Genomic DNA, 23,318 nt, shown 5'->3' with positions numbered 1-23,318 from the left:
GGCCCTAAGAAAACTCAGTGGCCAGGCTTTTTCTTCACTTTCTGTTTCAGGAGAGTTAGCATACTGTTTTCTAGCACCAGATTTGTAATGACATATCATAGTTTATCATAAAACTGTACACATTTATTTTTATGGGTTGTTGACAAGAGGCATAAGACGCTAATTGCATATACCTTTAATGAGGAGCATTCTCTTGGAAAATTGCCTCCCTATTGTATGCACCCATTTAATTTTAATATTTTATTTAGTTAAAAGCAGATAAAGAAAAAAAATCTTGTTTTGTGGTAAGAAAACTGTGTGCCACAGAATGTGCTCTCTGTTAATTTTGGGAGGCGCTCAAATCCTCTGAGGGCCATATGAAACTAGGCACAGTGTTCTCAACAAAGTTCTGTACATATGGCACCTTTGATCACATTTATGATGACCTTTGATCTCTATTTGATTAGATGGCCACCACAGGGCAATTTGTGCTTTGAAGCCTGTCACATTAAGCTCTGCTCCCTCTGCAGTGTCCTACTATTGCTGTTTTAAATATTGTGAATCAGTAGGGGAACAGAGAAACCTGTGCAGTTTATTTTGTCTAGAACATTAGTAAAGAACTACTTTCAAATAATACCAAAACACAAGAAAAATTGACCTGGATTTGAAAGAATAATAGCTAAAAGGCCAACACTTCATGATATACAGGAATATTACTAAAATTGTTGAATTATGGGTGTTAACCACATTCCTAGTTGAAGAAGTAAAATAAATTTCTCTCATCTCCATTCTCAGCCTTCCTTAAGTGTCAGAGAAAATATTTGTCAGTAGCGTCAGTCAGTCAAAGCATGAGCTGCTAATTACTTAGGGGCTGATTCAGAGGGGCTTTGAAGACAATGGGACTCTTTCCATTGACTTCAGAGGGCTTTCGATCCGGTTCTCACTGGGAGGTACAACCAAGCATTCAAGGTAAGTACTCAGCTCCTCAGTGCACTCATCAGACAAACCTGGGACTTTGGTTGCACTCCTAGGTAAATTCCATCCAGAGAATTTTAACTTGATTTTGATTCCCTATTCTCTATGATCTGCCTCCTACCTCCATGGCTGGTTAAGTAAAACTAAAAGCTATAACCTATGGATTCCCTTGGCAACTGGCATGTGGCCATTATAACCTATTATGGCACCACATACCCATTAAACATCACAATTTCAGTAATGTAAATAACTTAAAACAGCCAATATCTATATTAAAACCAAACATGAGTTTCATCAGTAAAACAATTGTTAATAGAATACTGAGCTTTACCAGTATAACATAAAATATGCAGATACATTAATTTACAGTGTTTTGAAGTGGAAGAAAAAAAATCAAAGTCAATTTCAGATTTATTTCTGTGTGTTAATGCACATCTGAAAACTTGGTGTAAAAGCTGAACAGCATAATGCAAGAAAAATGACACCTAATGTACTCATGTTTCCAAGGAGCTGTACTGTTTTTTAACCCCTCTCAGGAAAAGAATACTAAAATAAGCTAAAAATAAAGCAAATACTGATTATTTGGCATGCTGGGATTTCAGTGTGTTTCCATTTTTCTGTAAAGTTTAATCTTGCCTAATTTAGTTGGTAACCCCAGAATTTTTATTAAAACCTATTAATATATTAACTGTAGGCCTTTACAATTTTTACATTGTAATTTAGTTTTTAAATGTTCAGTCTTAGTAGTTATTTTCCACCTGGCAGGAAACTAGGTAACATTTCTTTCCTCACTAATGTTTCCATTTGTCACAATTAATTTTAATCCCTCTGTTTCTTAGGGAGTGCAACCCAATCTAGTGATGATATCTGTAGGGCACTAATTACCCCAGTATATAGGTGCCAAATACAATATTAGAATAAACATCAGATCAGTCTCCTTCTGCTGTCCTTTGGTTTGATCACTTAAACTTGTAAAATCACTGTCTCTCTCTCACCATCCATCCCAAAGCTGAGTTTTGCCAAAGGTTATAAGGCGGATACCCAAGTTCATTCTGATCTTTATATTAAGGTGTGATCTCTTTCAGTGGACACACAGGAGCCAGAAGCAAGGCATTCTCAAAGTTTCACCGTAGCTAATGATTGTTTGTATGTGGGGGAGGGATAACCCAGATGAGTGCACTTGTCCGGGAGGCAGTAGATGGAAAAGTGTCTTTGAAATAGCTGTAGATCACTGAGAGCCTTGATACTTCGGTCCAAGCATTTGAATTGGAGCTGGAAATACATAGGGATCCAGAGGAGGATACTCTCAGCAGTTAGTCATGCTCCGGAATCAGGCTGATGTATGTGTTGTACAAGCTACTCATGTGGAATGGCCTTCATTATATAGCCTTATGTAGAGGCAGGTACAGTATTCCAGTCTTGAGGCACTGAGAAGCTGAGATGGATCTAATTCCCAAAGGCTACACACTTTTTGAGATTGTTTACCAATTTAGGAAGAGCACCATAGTTGTTATATGCTCCTTCTGATGGCTGGATTATTGTCTCCATACCAGTGGCATAAAAATATTACAGAGTCATTAGGTAACAGGTTTTTTTGAAATTACTCAATAACTGATTTTAAAATATATACTGTTGCAGGTAGGACAATTTCTACTAGTTAACACATTTTAAATTGGCTTACATTTTGGACCTAAAATATCTGGCACTTTAAGTACTCACACAGCTAGGCTGGAAGTTAAAGCTAGGCAAATTGAAACAGGATATAAGGTGATTTTTTAACAATGAGCATAATTAACTATTAGACTGATTTGTCCAGGGATGTTGTGGATTCTGTCACTTTAAATGAATATTGGATCTTTCTATAAGACAGTCTGTAGCTCAACCAGAAGTGATGGATTTCACGCAGGAATTCTTTGGTGAAATTTGATGACCTTCCTGTGCTGGTGGTCTGACTAGATGACTGTAATTATCTGTCTGGTTTTAAAATCTATGAACTACTTTACGAAACTAGGCACTAAATTAAACTGGAGTCTGATTAAGATTAATCTAAGAATATTGTATTAAAAGAAAAAGATGCATGAAATCCCAATTAGAGGGATGAGGAAGGCTGGGCAAACAGGATCAATCCAAGCACGGAAACAATTCTCAAATCCATGCTGAGGTTTTCAAGAACAACCCAGTTCCACACTGTTTTCAAGTAGGTTCTGGGTTCAATAACCCACCTCTTGCACACTTTATTCATAGATCTGGAACATCTTCCTCTGCAAAATAAATAAAGAAATGCTTGGTTTCAGAGTAGCAGCCGTGTTAGTCTGTATCCGCAAAAAGAAAAGGAGTACTTGCGGCACCTTGCATGCGGCACCTTGCGGCATCCGATGAAGTGAGCTGTAGCTCACGAAAGCTTAGGTGCCACAAGTACTCCTTTTCTTTTTCCAAATAAATGCTTGTGCATTTATACAAATAAACACAAACATATGTGTTTACATATATGTAATCAGACAAAATGTCTAATCATTGATAAATGCCGTTGTGCTTATTATGGATCTGGAATGCTACTTTTGACATGTATGTATTTAGTATGGGAAAAGTATAGGAAGTCACAATGCATGTACATTATACTATTTTTAATTGCTTTTTTCTTAATTTCTTCAAAATGTCTCAAAGTTGGTAAAGCTTGTTTTCCTTGATGAATTCTGATCTTAGTTATAATCATGTGACTCCAGTTTTACTGTACTCAAGTGTAACTGACATCAGAATCTGTCCCTGTATTTGAGTGATTCAAACATGAAATCTGATTTTTTTTAAAAAAACATGAAACATTCTCATGCACTTATAATTCAAAAACAACTCAATGGATTTTCCAAAAATTTACCCTCGGACTTAAAATTAACAGGATAAATTTCATCTCCCTCTACCTCCCCTTGGAGCAAAAGAAAATTTTTAAAGAAAGCTTTAAGCAACTGAAAATAGGGATTTATATTGGAATGTCCATCTCGACCATAATTGTAGTGTCACTAATGCAGTACTGTAATATTCACTGCTCTTAACCTTGTAGGTCAGTTCCTGGCTTTGAAGTTTAGGTCATGTGGTTTGTGCTTTCATCATCAGCAAGAATGGATTTAGAAGACACTTTTTTTTTGAGAGTAGGTGTGACTGTGGATGATATATCGAGAAGACAGCATCCAAAGAGAATCTTCATAAATTGAGTTGTGACTGTAGTTTAGTAAAAAATAATACAAGTCAGAGGGAAACTGCCTATACCTCATCATGTTGTCATTTTGAAAAAGACCACAGACTTCTTTTTTTTCTCAAAATAGTGACTATATAACATGCTAACATGAAAGTCCTTAACTACAAGTCACTGAGGTTCAAACTGGAGGCTGGGATCAGAATCCAAATAATGAGCATTTAAGAGCAGATTTCTAGGTCACAACATATCTGGCAAGTGGTTTGTTACAGCAGTTGCCTCCGGGGAAAAATAAAAACAGAGTGGGAAGACATTATCGTGAACATGTAGCAGAAAGCAAATCTAGGCTGCATATATGATACTATGCATTCCAATGTAGAGTGAGCAGTATCCCAATGTCCAAATCAATTGTCCCATTATCAAATCAATATCACTAGCATTCAAAGGACAAGGTTAATTCCTAGAAAGGGTTGATTCCTGCTCCCATTTTTGCTGCTGACTTCAGTGGGGGAAGGATTGAGCCTCCAGTAAAGTAAAACTGTAGTTGAAAATAGAAGTGATCCAAGGAAATACTAATTACCATTTATATATAATTAATCTGTGGAATTCACTGCCATAGGATATTATGGAGGTTAATAGGCTTGTAAGACTTAGAAAAAAACCATTACGTGAACATATACGAATAGAATCTATGGTTCCATTAGCCAGGACAATTATAAAACCCATCAGTGCCCATTCTTGGGCCAGCTGGAGTCAAGAGTCATTTTTCTCTGTGTAACAGATTTGCCCAATTATGTGGGTTTTTTTGTTTTCCATCAAAGCATCCAGTATAAGCCAGTATTTGAGACAGGATACCAGACTAGATAGATTCTTGGTTTGTTTTAGTATAACAAATCTTGTGTTCTTCAACAGCAATGGGCGGAGGAAAGCTGTGCTTTGATCAGATCTGATCAGGGTTAGGCTAGAATTCAGATTTCCAGGCCAAATCAAGTCTCTCCCTTAAATTCAGATTTGACAGTGCCCAAACCTCACAAACTGTTGTCAAGATTTAGGTTGCATCTGGAAATTAATCTCCCTGAACATTCTGGTTTGCAATCTGATATGAAACAAAAACCATATGTGTGGCTTTAGATCGAGGGATTGCATCTCCCCACACTCTCACTTCTTTCCCCAACCTGCAAAGAGACAGGAGGTATGGGTTCAGTTTTGGCTGGCTCTGTACTAATCCTTGTGACAAACACTGACTCAAACAGTTCTGGAATGAGATTTGACTGAATATTAAAACCAGAAATTGTCACTGATAGTTACCTTTTATTCTTGGTCTTCTCCTGTCTGACACATTCAGAGTAGTATGAAAGTAAGGAGTACTATAAAACAGAAAACCAAAAATCGAGCAGCAGATAGATGTGACAATTTAAAGTGATCATATTTGATTTGTATAATCCATCAACCTCTTCGTTCCTCAGTTGTAGAATGGCTGTCTAATTTTTTACTGTATTTAAAGTATTTGTGCCTCTATAGAGTCTAAGGATATGCCTGCAGTGGGAGCTGCGATTCCAAGATTGGGTAGACAGACTCACACTAGCTCAGCTCGAGGTAGCGGACTACAAACAACAGTGTAGATGTTGCAGCATTGGAGGAGACTCTGGCTAGCTGTGGCTAGACTCAGACATGGAGGGGCTGGCCGGGCTTGCACTTGGACAGCTAGCCTGAGCCACTGTCAGTGCTGCAATGGTCACACTGCTATTTTTAGCATGCTGTCTTGAGCTGAACTAGCATGAGCTTCTTTCCCTGTGCTTGGAATCACAGCGCCCTGCTGCAGTGTAGACATCCCTTACAGTCTAATTTAGAGCTGTTTACAAAAGTACATGTACTGAAGTCTCCAGCTTTTGACACCACTGAGACTATGATTGGCTGTTGAAAAGGAGTTTGAATTGAACATTACATACACCTTTTAGAGGAGCAGTTATGAAATGGAAGGAATACCTCAACTTTTTTCCCCTTGAAATTAATAATTTTGTCATGTGCTTTGTGCCTCTTCAGTAACCACGACTCACCTTAATACCAGTGTTTGACATTAGAAGCCTCTCTAGAGAGGAAGAAAATCATTCAAAAATGAGCTGGATAAAGGTTATTAAACCAACACTTAAAATTCTAGTCCTGCACATTTTACTCCCACCCCCAATTAAATGCCCGAACCAGAGATGTGGAAATTTTAGAATACACACATGCTGAATACACCATTATCAGAGGAAGAAGCATCTACAAGGAATTCTAATTTTATTCCCAGTAGTCATTTCCTCCCACTTATGAATTTGGAATGCTATTTTTCAAGAGGGCGAAGGAAAAAACCCTCTGAAATTGGATCTTTAAAAATACAAAGCAAAGTAAGCCATTTCTCTATACAATATAGGACCTGATTTTGCAACCGTTACTTAGGCAAGTAAACCTGATTCACACAAGTAGTCCAACTGACTTCGGTGGGACTGGATGCATAAGTAAGTGTTAACTGCATGAGTAAAGCTTGTAGGATTGGGCAATGAACATGTACAATGTCAGTGTTTATAAACCTGTAATCTACCATCCCCCAGAACTAACTTAAATATCAATACAAATTACATGTGGAACAGATTATCAGTTTTCCCAATGACCCTTTGCTCTTTGAATTACAAAAAAAGAGTGGTTTCAGAGTAGCAGCCGTGTTAGTCTGTATCTGCAAAAAGAAAAGGAGTACTTGTGGCACTTTAGAGACTAACAAATTTAAAAGAGTGCTACATTACTATAGACAACAGGTTGTTAAACACCAGAAGTGAAAAAACTAACCACGTAGATGGAGAAACAGTTAATTTTTAATCAATGAAATTGACTACGTTTAGTTGTATACTTTTTTACAGGTAGAGAGATACTGGCATCTGCAGAGCAGGGATGATTTGCATAGTTACCAATCTGGTTTAGAGTCTGTGGCTCCTGGGAGATCAGGTTGTTTCAGTTAGCAGGTAAGAATCTGTTATACGCCAGTGTAAGCATCCCCTTGCTTGTTGACAATTACAAAGTATTACATAGGTTTGCCACTCCGAACTGATTCTCTCAATGCAAAAATTAGGTGTTAAAAAACCACATGAAAACTTCATTGTAATAATTCATAAAGCTACTTTAATCTTTTTTTCTAGTTCCCCCCCTAACCTTTGGTGGTAAATTAATACATTGTAAAAGTAAGAGGTATCTTTTAGTCAACTTTCAATAATATTTTATTAAATGATTTTAGCTCCCTTGGGTAATAAACAGGTGATTCAACTTAGAGTACAGGTGCTATATTTAATACTTGGTGCTTACTGGAAAAATTCCAAGTAATAATAGCTTATTTAAAAGCTTTAGAATCCCCAAAGAGCTATAAAATTGTGCCGGGAGTTGTCCAGGATAAATAATGCTTATTTCTCCTTTCTTGTGTGAAAACCAGATTATCTTTTAACATCCAAGGACTGATGACTTAAACGAAGGTCACGAATATTCTGATGCTATTTTTGTTCTTTCCGTCTTTGCATTTAACAATATTGTTGTGATAGGGCAGCACTCACCTCTCAAGTGCCTCCTAGCAGCTGGATGTGGTAGTACAATCTTTTTCTCACTCTTGGCACCCCCTGTCGGTTGGTGACTTCACTAAGTGGGTCTTCAGTGGTTCAGGCCTCTGACCAAGTCACATGGTCAGAAATGGACTCCTTCCAGCGTAGCAAAGAGTTCCCAGCCAGGGACTGACCTGCTAAGGCCCTAAAGCGCCTTTTATCTGAGCCTGCTGGGCTCTGGTTGGCTGCTTCCATGAGTTCTCTCTAGGCAAGCCTGGAGAACCCACCTTCACTGCTCCTTCCTGGAACAGGGTGTAGTAGGGCTGCAGGGCATCCAGCAGGGAGCCACAAAGGGCCTGGTACACCTCTGTCACAATTGTAATGAAGAGAAAATGTGATTGTCTCTTATTACATCCTAATAAAGGGTTACCAGTGCACTGCAGTTTGAACCTCATCTAACAGTGTAATTATTTTGTGCTATGCATTCTAGGTCTCTGGTTGTTATATTTTTAATTTTTTTTTAAAGGTGAATCTTGGGCCACATCTCTGGAAAGGATGCCACCTTGTGCATTTAAAAAAATACCTTCCACACGATCAACAAACCCACAAAATAAACATTGTCTGGACCAACAGTGGCTCAGATCTAGAATTGGGATTCTGGCTGCACCAATGTGATTGTTCATAGGCATGTCCCTGTCTCTCTCTTACCCATTCATGTTCTTCCTCCCTGCTCTCCAGTCTACTTTCCTGACCTTGTTTCTCTTGTCCCTTCCCAACCTGATATTCCCCTGCATCCATGCTCATCGTCCTTCCTGCCCCTCATATTACCCTTAGCCCCCTCTTTGCTTCCCATATTTCCCTGCCTCATCCCCATAACATTCCCCCGATGACCAACTCATTCCCCTACCCACATTCTGCTGCTCATTCACTGTCTCTCTAAAAGGAGATGGAGGAGGGGAGATGGTGGCCATTTTGAATAACAGTAAATGTTTGAGAGATGGAGGCTTGGGATCATGAGAAGATTAATAAAAACATATAATATTACAAGAGTTGGCACCTTTCGCTCCTAGACTTAAATGGTGGGGACAGAAGTAGGCACATTAGCATTGCCTGGGACACAGAGGAAAAGGGAAAAGACAGACCAGCTCTTCCCCTTGATAGCTTTACAGAGGGATTTGGGTTGGATGAATGGGCCAACTAAAGAGTATAGGAAGGAGGGGGAAGGCAGAGAAGAACCCAATCTCTTCTGAGGGACTGGAGAGAGGATGATGTTCAAAGTCTTTACCAAAGCCCCAGGTTCCTGAGAAACTCTTCCTTTCCTCCCCTTCCCCCCACTAAAACAGGAGAGTAGATATATGGGAAACCATGCAGCCTCTGATTTCAGCAGAGTTTTTGCTTTGTGTTCTCCTCTTAATTGAACCCTGTACTCTACATATGGAACTCCCTTTTGATCCCAAACGGAGAAAGGGGACAGATCTGTTTTGGGCATGGTTTGAAGACAAAATGCCTCCTAGAGCCCCCACCATGCAAAAGGAGAGCAGCCATTGTGCTCTCCTTTCAAGATGGTGGAGAATATGTTGTGCTCTGCTGAAGGGTGGAGGCAGGGTTGGGCCACGGGGTTATGCAGTGCTTACACTCATTGGACATCCCCTCGCTCATTGTGCTTAGACCATTTTCAGGGACCAAGGCTGGGAAAGCTTCTTGTGCTCCCCATCCGCCATTCAGGAACCAAGCACAGTCTGACCCTGGAACAGCCAAAGTCTACTCCTCTCCTGTTATAAGTAAGAAAGCAACACTGGGAAAGTACGTTGGGAATGATTGTGCTGTAGTTGTATCGAATTTCTCTGCTGTTTTGTTGAAAGGAAAACAGACTGTGTGTGAATTAAAGCATTGGCTGATCAGAATCTGAAGAGTTAACTGCTCTTCATCCTATATCTGTCATCCTCATTCACTAGATTTTACCATGGAAGGAAACATCAACGTCATGCCACACTGCATATTCCCCTAATCGCATACTTCCTGCCGAGAAATATTTTCACCTCACGTATATTCCCCACGTTAAGCAGCAATTTGTCAGCGTGGAAAAGAGTCATGCTCCCAGATCAGACTATTTAATAATTTCTTGGGAATCTTCTGACTTGCCTATCTACTTCTTATGTTGGCAGTTCCATGTTAAAAGTCAAACTATAGTAAAAAGCAGTGGCTGCAGGAAATGTCACCATGCTAAACAGTCATAAAGAAGAGGTTTTAAAGAACAGAACTTAATGGAAAATCTTTAATTCTCCTGACAATTCACAGTACAATGATTTAAACCGATAGTTTTTCTCATTTCTGCTCTGCAGAACTTTATTGAAAGCCCACATCTGTTTTATAATCAGTCTCTGTGGCATTTAATTTGACTAAGCTTTTACTGTACAATGTTTATTTCAAGGTGTATTTGCATTTGTTGGTATCACCAAGACATCAAAAATTATTCAATATTTGAATATTGCCATTTGTGGAAGCTTCCAAGGTCATTTACTGTCCTTTCTAAAAGCCAGACCACAGAGGGTTGTTAAGAGCCTTTGACCTTTTGAAGTCTTCCCCAGGAGATGAATAACAACGCATTCACTCCATGGCCAGTGTTGTTTTGTGGTTTGGATGGCAGTAGTTTCTTATACAGCAAGTATAGCATGAGTCTGTTTCTATAGTGGAGTTTCCCTTGCACAAAATCTTCCACCCAGATCATTAAGGGTGAAATTCTGATTTTACTGAAGCCAATGGCAAAACTCCAATTGACTGACTTCAGTGAGGTCAGGATTCACCCTGAGGGTGAAATTGACCTCTGTGCAGAGACCTATGCTTACTTTTCCTTACAGACACCTCACATCATTTCACGTTTCTTAGCTCATCATTTTGACCATGTCACCCCTCTCTTTGCTTCCCTCCACTGGCTCCTGCTTCTCTATTACATCAAACGTAAGCTACATGTCTGCATTTTCAAGGCCCTTCCCGACCCTTCCCCACCCTACCAACATCTCAATAGTTAATGCTAAATGATAGATGCCCATTGCCGTGTGACGCCAGCCTATGCTGCTCACTTATTAAATTTTCAAACCAAGCACAGTTGTGCTTTCTCCCATATTGCCTCTCACACTTGGACGAAGCTCCCCATAAACCTATGCAAAGCTTATTCCAATCCCTCCTTCAAACTCTCCCTTACCATGATCCCTACAAAAATCTTTTGTGCTTAGACCACTTGTGTGCTGAGACCACTGCCACACAGGATGACCAAATACTGTCTCATTTGTTCCTAATATTCCCATCTTCCTGTCTGTATCCATCTGTTGTCTCTTGTCTTTTACTTAAGAGACGGTAACTCTTTAGGGCAGGGACCATCTTTTGTTCTGTGTTGGTATAGCACCCAGCACAATGGGGTCCTGGTTCATGACTAGGGCTCCTAGGTTCTATAGTATTACAAATAAAAATAATGAATAATCATATGTAAGCCCAAGGGTGATTTTCTTGTCAAGTTAGAATTTCTAAAGGTGATAGATACTTATTCAAGACACAAAACAGCACTGCAGACAGGAATATGGAAATACTTAGGAAGAAGAAAGCTGGAGAGTAGCCATGATTAGGTATTTTTATTTTTTCCTAAGGGCGTAGATACATAAAAATAACAGCTATTTGAGTTTGTCTTTAAGGTTACGACAGTCAGACTTTACTTGGTAATAACTTCTTGTTATACCATAGATATAGTCTTAATCAAAACGTTAAGGCATGATTGGTCAGATAAAGAGTCAAATTGTATATAATCACACTGTTTGTATGCTTCTTTTAATTACCAAGAAGCAAGATTTACATGTAACCAATGCTACTTTTATCTCCATTATAGTTCAGCTTTCAATTAAACACCTTCTGTTGAGCAGGCATACATACCAGGAGAAGCAGCCAAATATTAGTTTTTAAAATTAGAACACAACTCTTAGAAGACATGTATTTACTTGTTAGATTTTTCTCAGTTTAGTATCTGTGGGTGTAAAAATCACAAATTGGATGTTGTTACTGAGTACTGAACAGGATACAGATTTTCTTTTTCAAGAAAGTTTCCCCTTTTATATTTTTATTCAATTTAAAGCTAAATCAAAACCTTAATTTGCCTCATTTTCAGGAGGAACAAAGCTGTAATCACACATTTCTGAATCAATTAATTTCTCTTGGAACTTTTTTGTCAATTGTGGCCCTGAGGTTCTGTCCCATGACCCATTATTGTGTACTGCAGAGTAGGGGATAGAGTACTAGAACAATTGTATATCACTTTTCAAAGTAACAGCCGTGTTAGTCTGTATTCGCAAAAAGAAAAGGAGTACACTTTCCACTACACTTTCCACAGTATGCATCTGATGAAGTGAGCTGTAGCTCACGAAAGCTTATGCTCAAATAAATTGGTTAGTCTCTAAGGTGCCACAAGTACTCCTTTTCTTTTTGCATATCACTTGACATTCAGATTGTTACACTTCAGGGTAAATTTTCAATGCAGTGTGCAAGAGGTAAGAGCTTAAATCCAATGATTTTTTAATGCTGTTGTTATTCACGTTATCCATGCTGGGCAGTGCTTGAAAAGGTACCCCTGCTTTTTGATCAGCAGTTGATGAAGACACAGCAATTGTGCTGCAGAGATTTTTGCATGTTTATTACTGATTAACTTAAGAATGTCAAAATGACTGTTACATTATGTAAGAAAAGGATAGGGTGGGAGTGGGGGGAATTTTTCAAAAATTCTTGCCTGCGTCCAATTTGAAATAATGAGAAGAAAGACAAGAGTGCAGCTACTAAGTAATGTTTGTATTAATGGTCTAAATTTCTGAAACGGAATTATTAATAAAAGAAGCATTACTGTTCTGTGCTTTTGATATAAGATGTATGTCAAATAAGAAAGTGAGACAGAAGTGATACTAAATAACAGGAAGTGAGGACTTGGAGTTATTCCTAAAATTAGAATGTGAACATTGATGTGTGCGAGAAAGAGAAAAAGGGATGGCACTATGTATACAATAAAAACAGATGCTAATGAACAGACTGGCAAAATATTTGAGTGTATGAGATAAAAGACATGAAGAATAAATGAGAGAGTGTTTCCAGTCTGAAATCCTAAGATATACTCATGAAAGGCTTGAGAATAAAGTTCACAGACAAAGCACTTGAGACTTAAGATGATTCACAAGTTAGAGCGGGGGGAAAAAGTATGTAACCGTAGTCACCCTCCCTTGACGTTGGCAGGATAGCATATGCCAGTCAAGGATTTATCAGAATTTGTTTAATACTACATTTGATTGAAGGAGAACAATCATATACTGAGCCCCTGGGGATAGAAGAGATGACTCTAGTAGGAAATATTGATTGCTAATTTTTCAAGTATCCAAGGCTCTATATATTATAGTTTTGAATGATTCTCCGAGCGGGTCTTCCAGCACTTCCCCCAGGAGACTGTTCCACAGTATAATAGACTTCACTCTTACCAACTTTACCTCATATTAAGGTCTTGATCCTGCAAATCACTGGAAACTCAAGTTTGTTTTGCTTTAGTGCATGGAGGTGATGCAGGGGTTCACATAGGTGGAGTGTTCAGCACTGAGCAGAAGTAATAAGTCTCAAGCCTATTTCGTATCTGCTTTCTGAGTCTCCAACATGTAGTAAAAAAAAAAGGGAAATGTATGCACGGAGAACAGGAATGTCTAAGGGGGGAAGGATTTAAGTGCAATCCTTTGCATGGAAATGTGGTGCTTATCAGCCTACATTCAGGTCTGAACATAGTGGCCTATAGTGCTTTTCACCATCTGCAGCTGTCCAGGAGGCTGTAGCTATACCTCTCTGATACATTCTTTACAACCATTCGTCCATGAGTTATTTACCCCAAAGCCTGACTACTGCAGTGAGCTCTGTTTAGGGATACTCTGTGGTTCAGAAGCTCAAGCTAATGCAGAAAGCCAGAGCATGACTTCAGAGTAGTTTGGGCCAATGGGAATATATAATATTGTGCTAAAATCTCTGCACTAACTTCCTGTTCACTTCTGGGTGCAATTTCAAGGTATTGGGGGTTCTGTTGTGTCCTAAATAGTCTGGGTTTTAGTGTTTAAGATGCAGTCTTTCCCCTATTGCTTGAGGGGAAGTGCTTGCAATTTGAACTTCAGTTAAGAGCCACCATCTATAGGATTCACTCCCTTTGGCAGTCCGTCACAGCCTGCATATAGCAATCTTTAAGGCAAGATGCATTTGATTAACCATTTTTGTTCATGTTTTGCATCTTAATTTTCTATAATTAAGGTGCTAAAGTATCTAACTGCCATGGTAATAACTGCTATAGACATTACTTCAAAATTAGATGCAGATATATTTCTTGTTAATTTATTATTTCATTTCATTTTTTACCAGAATTAAACCTATATATAGTCTTAAATTCATTTTATATAATATAGCTTCCAAAGTAAATGTCAGGAATAAATAGTACATAGAATTTTGTTCATACTAAAATAGATAAATAGGGGACTAAAGCACACAAAGGGTGAATCAGTTATATACACAGGGCATAGTGCACTAAATCTGTATTGAAACATTAAAAAAAAAGACATCGTGTGTCCTTTTGAGTCTATTGTCAAATGTAGTGTTAGTAATTATAGATTGGCTACTTGTCTCCACGACTAGTGTGGCAGTGGTAATGTTAAATCAATAGATGTTCTGGACAAGGTACAGAGACAGATTTACATACTTAGCATGCAGTGGCTTTGAGCCTTTTTGCCAGGGAATCCTAAGGTCTAATGAAGGTCTGCTCTGATCATGTAGAGAACATTTTATTCTTCTACCAATTTTTATTCCCTTATTCCTTTTTTTTTTTTGGAAGCAAGTGTGATTGGAAAGGTGCCAAGTTGTTCTTTATGAAGCCACTGCAAATGCCTTTCCATGAATTAGCCAGCAAGGGATGAATAGCCATGCAGCTGGCACCCTTCCAATCCCTCCAAGCCCACTGTTGGTATTTCTGTTAGGATATTCCTAGGCAGCACAATTCTGCTTTGCAATTCACATCTTGTACCTATCAGTGTAATTAACAGGAATGGGGTTACAAAGCCATCGTGTTCCTTGAGGACCAGCTAGTGTGACTGTTGGTAAAAATTACTACCAAAATGTCCAATTTTGGCAAAAGCAGAACATTAATTATGAAACAAATACATCCCTGCCAAACTGTCATTTTGTGTCAGTCAGCACTCGAGAGATTAAGGACTATCTATATTACAACTACAGCCTTGTCTGGGGACCCTGCTTCCAATGCTGCTGTCCTTTGACACAGTTCAAACCGCCCGCAGCTTCACTGTGGGTTGGGAACGTGGGTGACGTCCCATCTACGCCAGACAACAGAACTGTGCCAGCTTTGGCAGGAAACAACCGTGTTGAAATCAGTTTCCCTGGCACAGTTGTATTGCATTTCAGGCAGGCTGTAGTGTAGACAAGGCCTCTCTTTTACTTAGTTATAATTAATTAAAAACTTTCTGGAATTGTTAAAAAAGAAGTATTTAAAAAAAACAATAAAACTTTTAGTAGGGGATTGATTACCCACCTGCATTTTCCTAGCCCTTTCTGCATTCCCATGTTAAGATGAACCTGGATCTCCTTCTACATATTAGAGATCTATAAATGACTATGATCTAAGTAGCCAATCAGCATACAGAAGCAGCTGTATGTTACTAAGAGCTTTGTCTCAGGCAGCTCTCTTAAATTTGGGGAATCCCAGTTTATCACTCAGAAAGGGTTAGTTTTCCATACAAGAGAAGGTGGGTTATTTATTTAAAAAAGATATATACTCATGTTGGGAAATGTATGCAATCCCATATTCTGTTACAGTAGTATTAAGAAAATATTGGGATTTGATGACATTAAACCAAGATGGATACTTGTTTAGAATTACTGTGACTCCAGCGTAGAAATGGTTTTCATGACTGATGGCAAACACAGATATTAACTATAGAAATGTGGCTGCCCTGAATAAAAACATTAAGGGAAATGAGTGATTCACTGCCTGTATTAGATGAATACCTGAACTACTTAAGGAAAGGGGAGGAGAAAGGAAGAAATTATTTTTTAAAAATTTAATAAAATTGATCTGAGTGTCATGAAATCAGTTTGTATTCCTACCGAACCTCATAACTTTTATTGTTTCAGTTTTCTTTATTTTAGTTTATTCAACTAGTTCAGTTCAATGACTAACTCATTCAAAGTTAAGAAAATGTTTGGGAGTTGAAAAAAGCAGGATAGCTTGTTTTTCCTCCTCTAGCCTCTGAATAAAAAGTTGGTGTGAAAGGATCAGATCTGTTAGCTCTAAAATCCTGAAGAACATGGTGACTGGAGGAGTAAGTTCAATTCACTAACTATAGATAATAGTTCCTTTGTTTAATAGATCAATTTAAAAAAGTATAAAGGCAAAACAAGATTAAAATTAGTTATTTAAATAATGATTTCCTGCCCAATTTGATTTCAATCAATCCACCCTGGGTGAAAGGGACCCTGAGATCTTCTTAGATTAATTCTATTGCAGCAGCACAAGCTACAGATTCAATTAAGAGTTCCTGCTTTTTGAATGGAGTGGGAGAGTAAGGTTAGAATAGGGGGAAGTGAGGCTAGAGCAGCATTTCTCAAACTATGGGTCAGGACCCCAAAGTGAGTCATGGCCTGCTTTAATAGGGTCACCAGGGCTGGAGTTAGACTTGCTGGGGGCCAAAGCCTGAGCCCCGCTGCCTGGAGCCCAGGGCTGTAGCCCTTGGGCCTAGGCCTTGGCCCCCCAACCCAGGGCAGCGGGACTTGGGTGGGCTCAGGCTTCAGTCCCCGCTCCTGGGGTCACGTAGTAATTTTTGTTGTCAGAAAGGGGTTGTGGTGCAGTGAAGTTTGAGAACCTCTGGGCTAGAGAAATCCACAGACATCCCCTGCCTTCAAAGCAAGACTATTTGAAACAGCAGAAGCAAGAAATTTATAAGTCCTTTGTCAGTTTCATTGCTCAGGACTTAGTGAGTAGCCTGTGAAACTGAACATAACTTCGTCAGCTTCCTTTTACTGCTGCAGCTGCTGTGGGCTCTCTTCTGTTTGGTCCCAGTGCTTGTGCTCAAGTGCATTTTTCAAGACCTGAGTATTAATATTAGAAAAAAATTATTGTGGAATGTCCCAGTTTTAGACCATTTCAAAGAGCAGATATTGACAAGATTTGGAAACGTAAGCGCTCTTACCTTCTCTGAGTTTTTCCAAGTTGGAAATAATTCTTCATGTCCAAGCTTTGTTTGGTATGTATCCCGGGACAATTGTAAAACATTGCCATGTCTGTAAGCAGTAGTTTTCACAAGTTTCATTTCACAGATTATATATAACCATATCACCTGCCCCAAATGCTCAAATACCATGAGTCGGACTACAACAGATCGTGAGATTTAAATAAATAATAAATTCAGAGTTCTTTTTATTTACCTTCTGGTTTCTGAGCATTTACAGTACACTCAGTTCACATTTTCAGGCTCCCCAATGAGGAAGGCTAAAACCAAACATATTTCCTTTAAAGAATGAAAGCTGAGATTCTCAAGTAATCATTTGCCTTTGGGAGTGGGGGCTTTAAGAAAAGCACCAAATATCAAGAGTCTTGCAATATAATTGTGAGAGCTGACAATGCTGTTAAAATGTGTGTTTTGGAACATCTATATCAAAAACAGTGCTAAAATATGGTTCACTAAGTATTTCTGCCTTCATTTTTGAGTTTAAAACTTAGTGCTAGAAATAGGTGTCACTCTGACATGTCTGTTAATATGCTGCATCATGAGTGTTTAATGATGACTTTCATCCAATGTGAGCTGTCAGTAGGTGAGAGCTGCCTGGTCTCTTGTAAGGAGCCATGAAATTTCCTCAGTTTATTACCCTGTTAAATGTCAGAGTTTCTAATTTGTACAAGAAAACTTAATTTAGGAGCATCTCCTACAGAACACGTCAGGATAGTTTTTCTCATGATTTCCTCTTTAACATTGAAATATGAGGTCAAATATATTCAATCCTTTATGGCATATTGTTTTTTATTACTTACGTATTTAAATTCAGGAAGATTGGCAATAGTAGATAGTAGAGATAACATTCTCTGTGGCCCTTAATTGCTCTGCTTTTATTTAAAGGTAGAATCATCGAGCTAGGGATAGGGTTCGGAAAAGAAGTATATCTCATTTTGGATCATAATATTTTGCTTTGAAGAAAAAATATTTGGACATATTCATCAAAGCCCATATTGTAAATAAGTTATCATTTTTTTTCTATAAAGCTTGCCTCATAGCTTGCTGTTGCCATTTTCCTGTGCAGGTGTGAGTTGCAGTGGGAATCTAATCATGCTGGCTTGTATAATCATGGCCCCTGTCACCGATTCCACTGGTGGACAGCCACCATGATAGTGGTTCATATCACTTCCCCCTCCGTTTGCCTCATATGCAGTCCTGTGGATAAATTACTCTGTCAGAAGTCTCCGAGTTTGACTGCCAAACAAACATTAATGAAGCTTGTTGCAGCAGCCTGTAATGCTACATCTAGGAGAGTATCAGAGAGCAAAGGAACCTAGCTAGACTGGCAGATTATAGTGGGGGATCGACTATCATTTTGAAGTTGTCCTCAAAAGATTGCCATCAGGTAGCGAACAAGGAGAATAACATAAAACTCCATTCTAAATCCTTTTAATATGGTTTTAAGCATTTTCAGAACTGCAATTTAGAGGTTTTCTCCTCTCACCATCTGAATGGTTTCTTGAGAGTCTCAGTTTCTCTTGACGGACCCTCGTTAGTTTGTTTTCAGTCAGGTCAGTTCCTGGACCTCCACCTCTAGTTAAGTCAGTCAGCCCTTTACTTTGTGGGCTTGCAGTCTCCGTCAGTCTTTTGACTGTTTTCTTGGAGGCAGTCTGGTGCAGGGCTATTGCCCCTTTGCTATCCCAGGCCTTTTTGCCCCTCTTCCTTTCTTTGTACTCTTCCCTTTATAGCAGGCCTTGTTTCCTCTGGGTTGCAGCTCTGGCAGCTGTGTGGGTTTGTGATCAAGTGGCTTGCCTGTAAACAGGAGAGATCACCCCCATGCTCAGTATGGGGTTGGTTGACACCACTACATCTCCCCCAGAACCTGTTTGTCCATCAGTGACATGCTTAATGTTGCTAAACATGTATACTGAAATAGTTAAGCTATGAAAAATGCCAATAATACCCAAACCAAAACTTTGCTAGATATTCTCAGATAACCCTGTTAGTTTGTTCTCTGATAAATTGGTTACACAGATGCATAACAGATTAACAGAGCAGAAACATAAAATAAGAGAAAGGACAATTAAAGCTGTCATGAGGAGATACTTTATTTATTGGGAAAAGAAGAAACATTAATTTAGCAATAGTTTTGGTGATTGTATTCTATACCATTAATTGTTCTCTCTTAAATTTCTTCTGGAATTTTGATTTATTTTTGTGGAGGTATAATACTGGGTAATATAAAACTAAAGACAAGGATAGTATCCAGAGGACCAGTGTGATTTACATAATTTATCTCAGGAGCATCATATGAATCCACAAAGTAGATTCATATGATTATTTTTCAGTGGGAGGATAAAACCCATTTAGGAAAGTGTAAAACCAAAATAATTGTCACTTATTCCCTACCCTGTAGAAAAATGAATGCATTGAAAGCAAATCTTCTAATGGCCATTGATGTACATCTGCATCTGGCACATAAGAAATATTGTTTACTGAGTTGTGAACTTTGCCCAGTGTTCTCATTTCAAAGGTTAAAAATGAAACTCTTCATTATCTGTCACTAAGTTTGTGCAGTTACATGTGCAGTAGACAAAAAGTACAAATGTGACAAGAAAGAAATGACTTATTATTTATTGTTTATTAAAGACTTGGATGGAGGTATAGAGAGCAGACAGATCAAGTTTGCGGATGACACAAAGCTAGGGGGAGTTGCCAGTACTTTGGAGGATAGAGCTAAAATTCAGAGGGATCTTCATAAATTGGAGAACTGGGCTATAGGCAACACAATGACATTCAGCAAAGACAAAGGTGAGGTGCTACACTTAGGGGAAAAAAACCAAATGCACAAATACAGAATGGGGGGAAACTGGCTTGGCAGCAGCACTGCTGAGAAGGATTTGGGAGTTGTGGTGGATCACAGCCTCAGCATGAGTCAGCAATGCGGTGCTGTTGTAAAAAAAAAAGCAAATGCAGTTTTAGGTTGCATTAACAGAGGCATAGCATGCATGTCACAGGATGTGATAGTACCACTCTACTCAGTGCTGGTTTGGGCTCAGCTGGAGCACGGTGTCCAGTTTTGGTCACCACTGTATAGGAAGGATGTAGAGAACTTGGAAAGGATCCAGAGGTGAGTGACAAAAATGATCAAAGGGATGCAATGCAAGCCATTTGAGCAAAGGCTGAAGGAACTGGGTATGTCTGGTTTGGAAAAGAGGAGATTAAGGTGGGGCCAGGATAGTGGTCCTGATACTTGAGAGGTACTTCAGATACTTGAGAGGCTGCCATAAAAAAGATGGAGAAAAGTTGTTCTCTCTTGCCACAGAGGGCAGGACAAGAGGCAATGGGTTCAAACTACAGCACAGCAGATTTAGATTAAATCTCAGGAAAAACTTCCTAACTGTAAGACTAGTAGGGCAATGCAACAGACTGCCGAGAGAGATTGTGGAAGCTCCTTTGCTGGCGGTTTTCAAAAGGAGGCTGGATAGCCATCTGTCAAATCCTGCATCTTGGCAGGGGGTTAGACTAGATGTCCCTTGCGGTCCCTTCTAACCCTATGATTGTATGATTCTGTTATGAAGACCATTCTGTCACTGACCCACTCTATGAGCTACTAAGTTCCCTCTGCTTTACCGATGTCAATTGGAGTTCATTGTGTTCAGAGTTTTGCAGGATCGGGAATGTAAGTCAATTTCATATTACGTATGCAGTGCAGTTGTAGCTGTGTCGGTCCCAGGATATTAGAGAGACAAGCTGGGTGAGGTCATATCTTTTACTGCACCAACTTCTGTTAGTGAGACTGTTTGAGGTAGACTGGGGACTGTTCAAGGTAGAGTGGCTCGTTAACACCTCTGCAGTCATAGGACAGAAAGAAGGGATTAGTGTGTTACAGATTGTTGTAATGAGCTATAAATCCAGGGTTTCTGTTCAGTCCATGACATTTAGTGTCTAGAAATGGGCTGTGGTTGTTGAAGTTGTGGCCCAAGAAGAAGAATGTCTGGACAAACACCCCACGAAACCAATGGTATCCCTGAGATACATAAATGATGTTTGCATCCTCTGGACGGACAGCTTAAACTCCCTCAAAGATTTCTGCCACAATGTCAACAACCATGACCCCTCCATTAAACTCTCCATGGAACACTCCCACACTAGCATCAACTTCTTGGACCCCACAGTCAGCTTCAACAATGGTGCCCTACAGACAACCATATACAAGAAACCCACAAAAAGTAAAGGAGTACTTGTGGCACCTTAGAGACTAACCAATTTATTTGAGCATGAGCTTTCGTGAGCTACAGCTCACTTCATCGGATGCATACTGTGGAAATTGCAGAAGACATTATTATATACACAGACACCACGAAACAATACCTCCTCCCACCCCACTCTCCTGCTGGTAATAGCTTATCTAAAGTGATCATCAAGATGGGCCATTTCCAGCACAAATCCAGGTTTTCTCACCCTCCGCCCCCCACAGACAAACTCACTCTCTTGCTGGTAATAGCCCATCCAAAACCCACAGAACATCACATCTACCTACATAGATCTAATAATCACCCCAACCACACCAAGAAATGTGTTCTCCACAGCCAGACACTCAGACACCACAGAATATGTTCCAAGGAGAAAGTCCAGGATATACACCTTAACAGTAAACACAGTTAAACACACCTACATAGACAAGGACACTCCACCATAGAAGTAGCTTGCCTCATGGAATGGGCCACCCAAATACCCAGAGAAAACCTGCTTCATTACAGAAATAATACCCCCTCTGACCGCATGCCCCTAATTGTCTCCTACCACCCCATGTGGGGTATCATCAAACAAATACAACGCATACTCGATAGGGACCCCATCCTGAAAGAAATCTTTCCTGAACCCCCACTTCTCTCCTTGAAACAAGCGGCCAACCTCTCCAAGCTCACCATCAGAAGCAAGCTTCCCACAGACCAGGACACCCCAACTCAAAGCAGCACTGAACTCTTCCAGAACAACAGATGCAAAACCTGCAGCTATAGCTGCACCGCTACAATGATCAACACTTTCCACAACACACCTTTCAAGATCCACGGGTCCCACACATGCCTATCATCACATGTGGTATACCTCGTCCAGTGCCCCAATAATAACTATGTGGGTGAAACCAGACAATCGCTATGCTTTCGAATGAACTCATACAGGAAAATGATAAAAGACAAAAGCACCCTATCGCCTGTGGGTGAACACTTTTCACAAAGTGATCACTCTATATCAGACCTATCAGTCCTCATCCTCAAAGGAAACCTGCCACAGCACTTTCAAAAGATGAGCTTGGGATGGGAGCTTAAAGAAGAAGAAGAGCTCTGGGTGACTCAAAAGCTTGTCTCTTTCACCCACAGAAGTTGGTCTAATAAAAGATATTACCTTACCCACCTTGTCTTTTTAATTTCATAATATGATAACCTTTGTTTCTGTGAAACAAGTTACTGGAAATATTCACAAAATTTCATTGTCAAATGCTGAGCAGTTTTACAGTGTATAAATAGCAGAAAAGATATACTTGGTGTGCTAGGTCTTGTCCATGCTACGGGCACTCTAGGGGCCTAGCTATGACACGTAGCTATTCTGCTATAACCCATCGTGTAGAAGTAGACTACAGTGATAGAAGGGGTATTTCCTTCACTGCAGGAACTCCACCTCCCCAAGCAACAGTAGCCAGGTTGACAGAAGCACCTGTCCATTGCCCTAGCTGCGTCTACACTGGGAATTTGGTTAGTATAATTTCGGCGCTCAGGGGTGTGGATTTTTCACACCACTGAGCACCGTAACTATGTCAGGCTAAGTTTTCAGTGAAGACCAGGCCTCAGTAGGCACCATCATTCTGTGTGTGTGCATGTGAGTGTGAATGTGTGTGTGAACAAAACATGTTCTGGGTCTAATTTCCTGAGGTGCTGACCACTCACAACACTCATTGATTTCAGTTGGAGTTGTGGGTGCTCAACACTTCAGCAAATTAGCCCACAAATTTATGGAAATGCAAAAATGGTTGGTAAGACAACTTTAATTGACTTGTGAAAAGTAGGTGACACTACTTGTAATTAAAGAATTTAGACCTAATAATTGAAAATTAATTAGTTTAACTCCAAAAATTTTGATTATATCACACTTTATTTAGTACTAGCTGAATTAACTCATTGATTTATTCAGATATCTGAATAACTGTCATACTCCTCAGCTGAATGCTTTCTGAGCAAACCTTCTCAACAACTGTTATCCATCATGACCCCAATGATAAGGGGCTCTGTAGTATATTTCTTGGTGTAGAAGCTGAAGAAGAGCCTAAATTATATCTTAAAACTTTAG

At 39.4% G+C, this 23,318-nt stretch overlaps 1 protein-coding gene across 6 annotated transcripts in view; it reads left to right on the top strand.

Moving 5' to 3' along the window:
* FHIT (fragile histidine triad diadenosine triphosphatase) overlaps positions 1-23,318 on the top strand; it is a 1,060,586-nt gene that overhangs the window by 175,911 nt on the left and 861,357 nt on the right. Inside the window, exon 1 of one of the 6 annotated variants that reach the window (XM_074957362.1) lies at positions 7,051-7,137. The exons of the other annotated variants lie outside the window; for them this stretch is intronic. The gene's annotated coding sequence lies outside the window, so the exon portion shown is untranslated. Of the gene's footprint in view, positions 1-7,050; positions 7,138-23,318 lie in introns of those variants that run through there. 6 annotated transcript variants of the gene reach the window in all.

Source organism: Natator depressus, chromosome 7, assembly GCF_965152275.1.
Source record: "Natator depressus isolate rNatDep1 chromosome 7, rNatDep2.hap1, whole genome shotgun sequence".
Lineage (NCBI taxonomy): Eukaryota > Metazoa > Chordata > Testudines > Cheloniidae > Natator > Natator depressus.
Note: the sequence above shows the minus strand (reverse complement) of the source record. Positions and strands in the feature narration are given on the sequence as shown.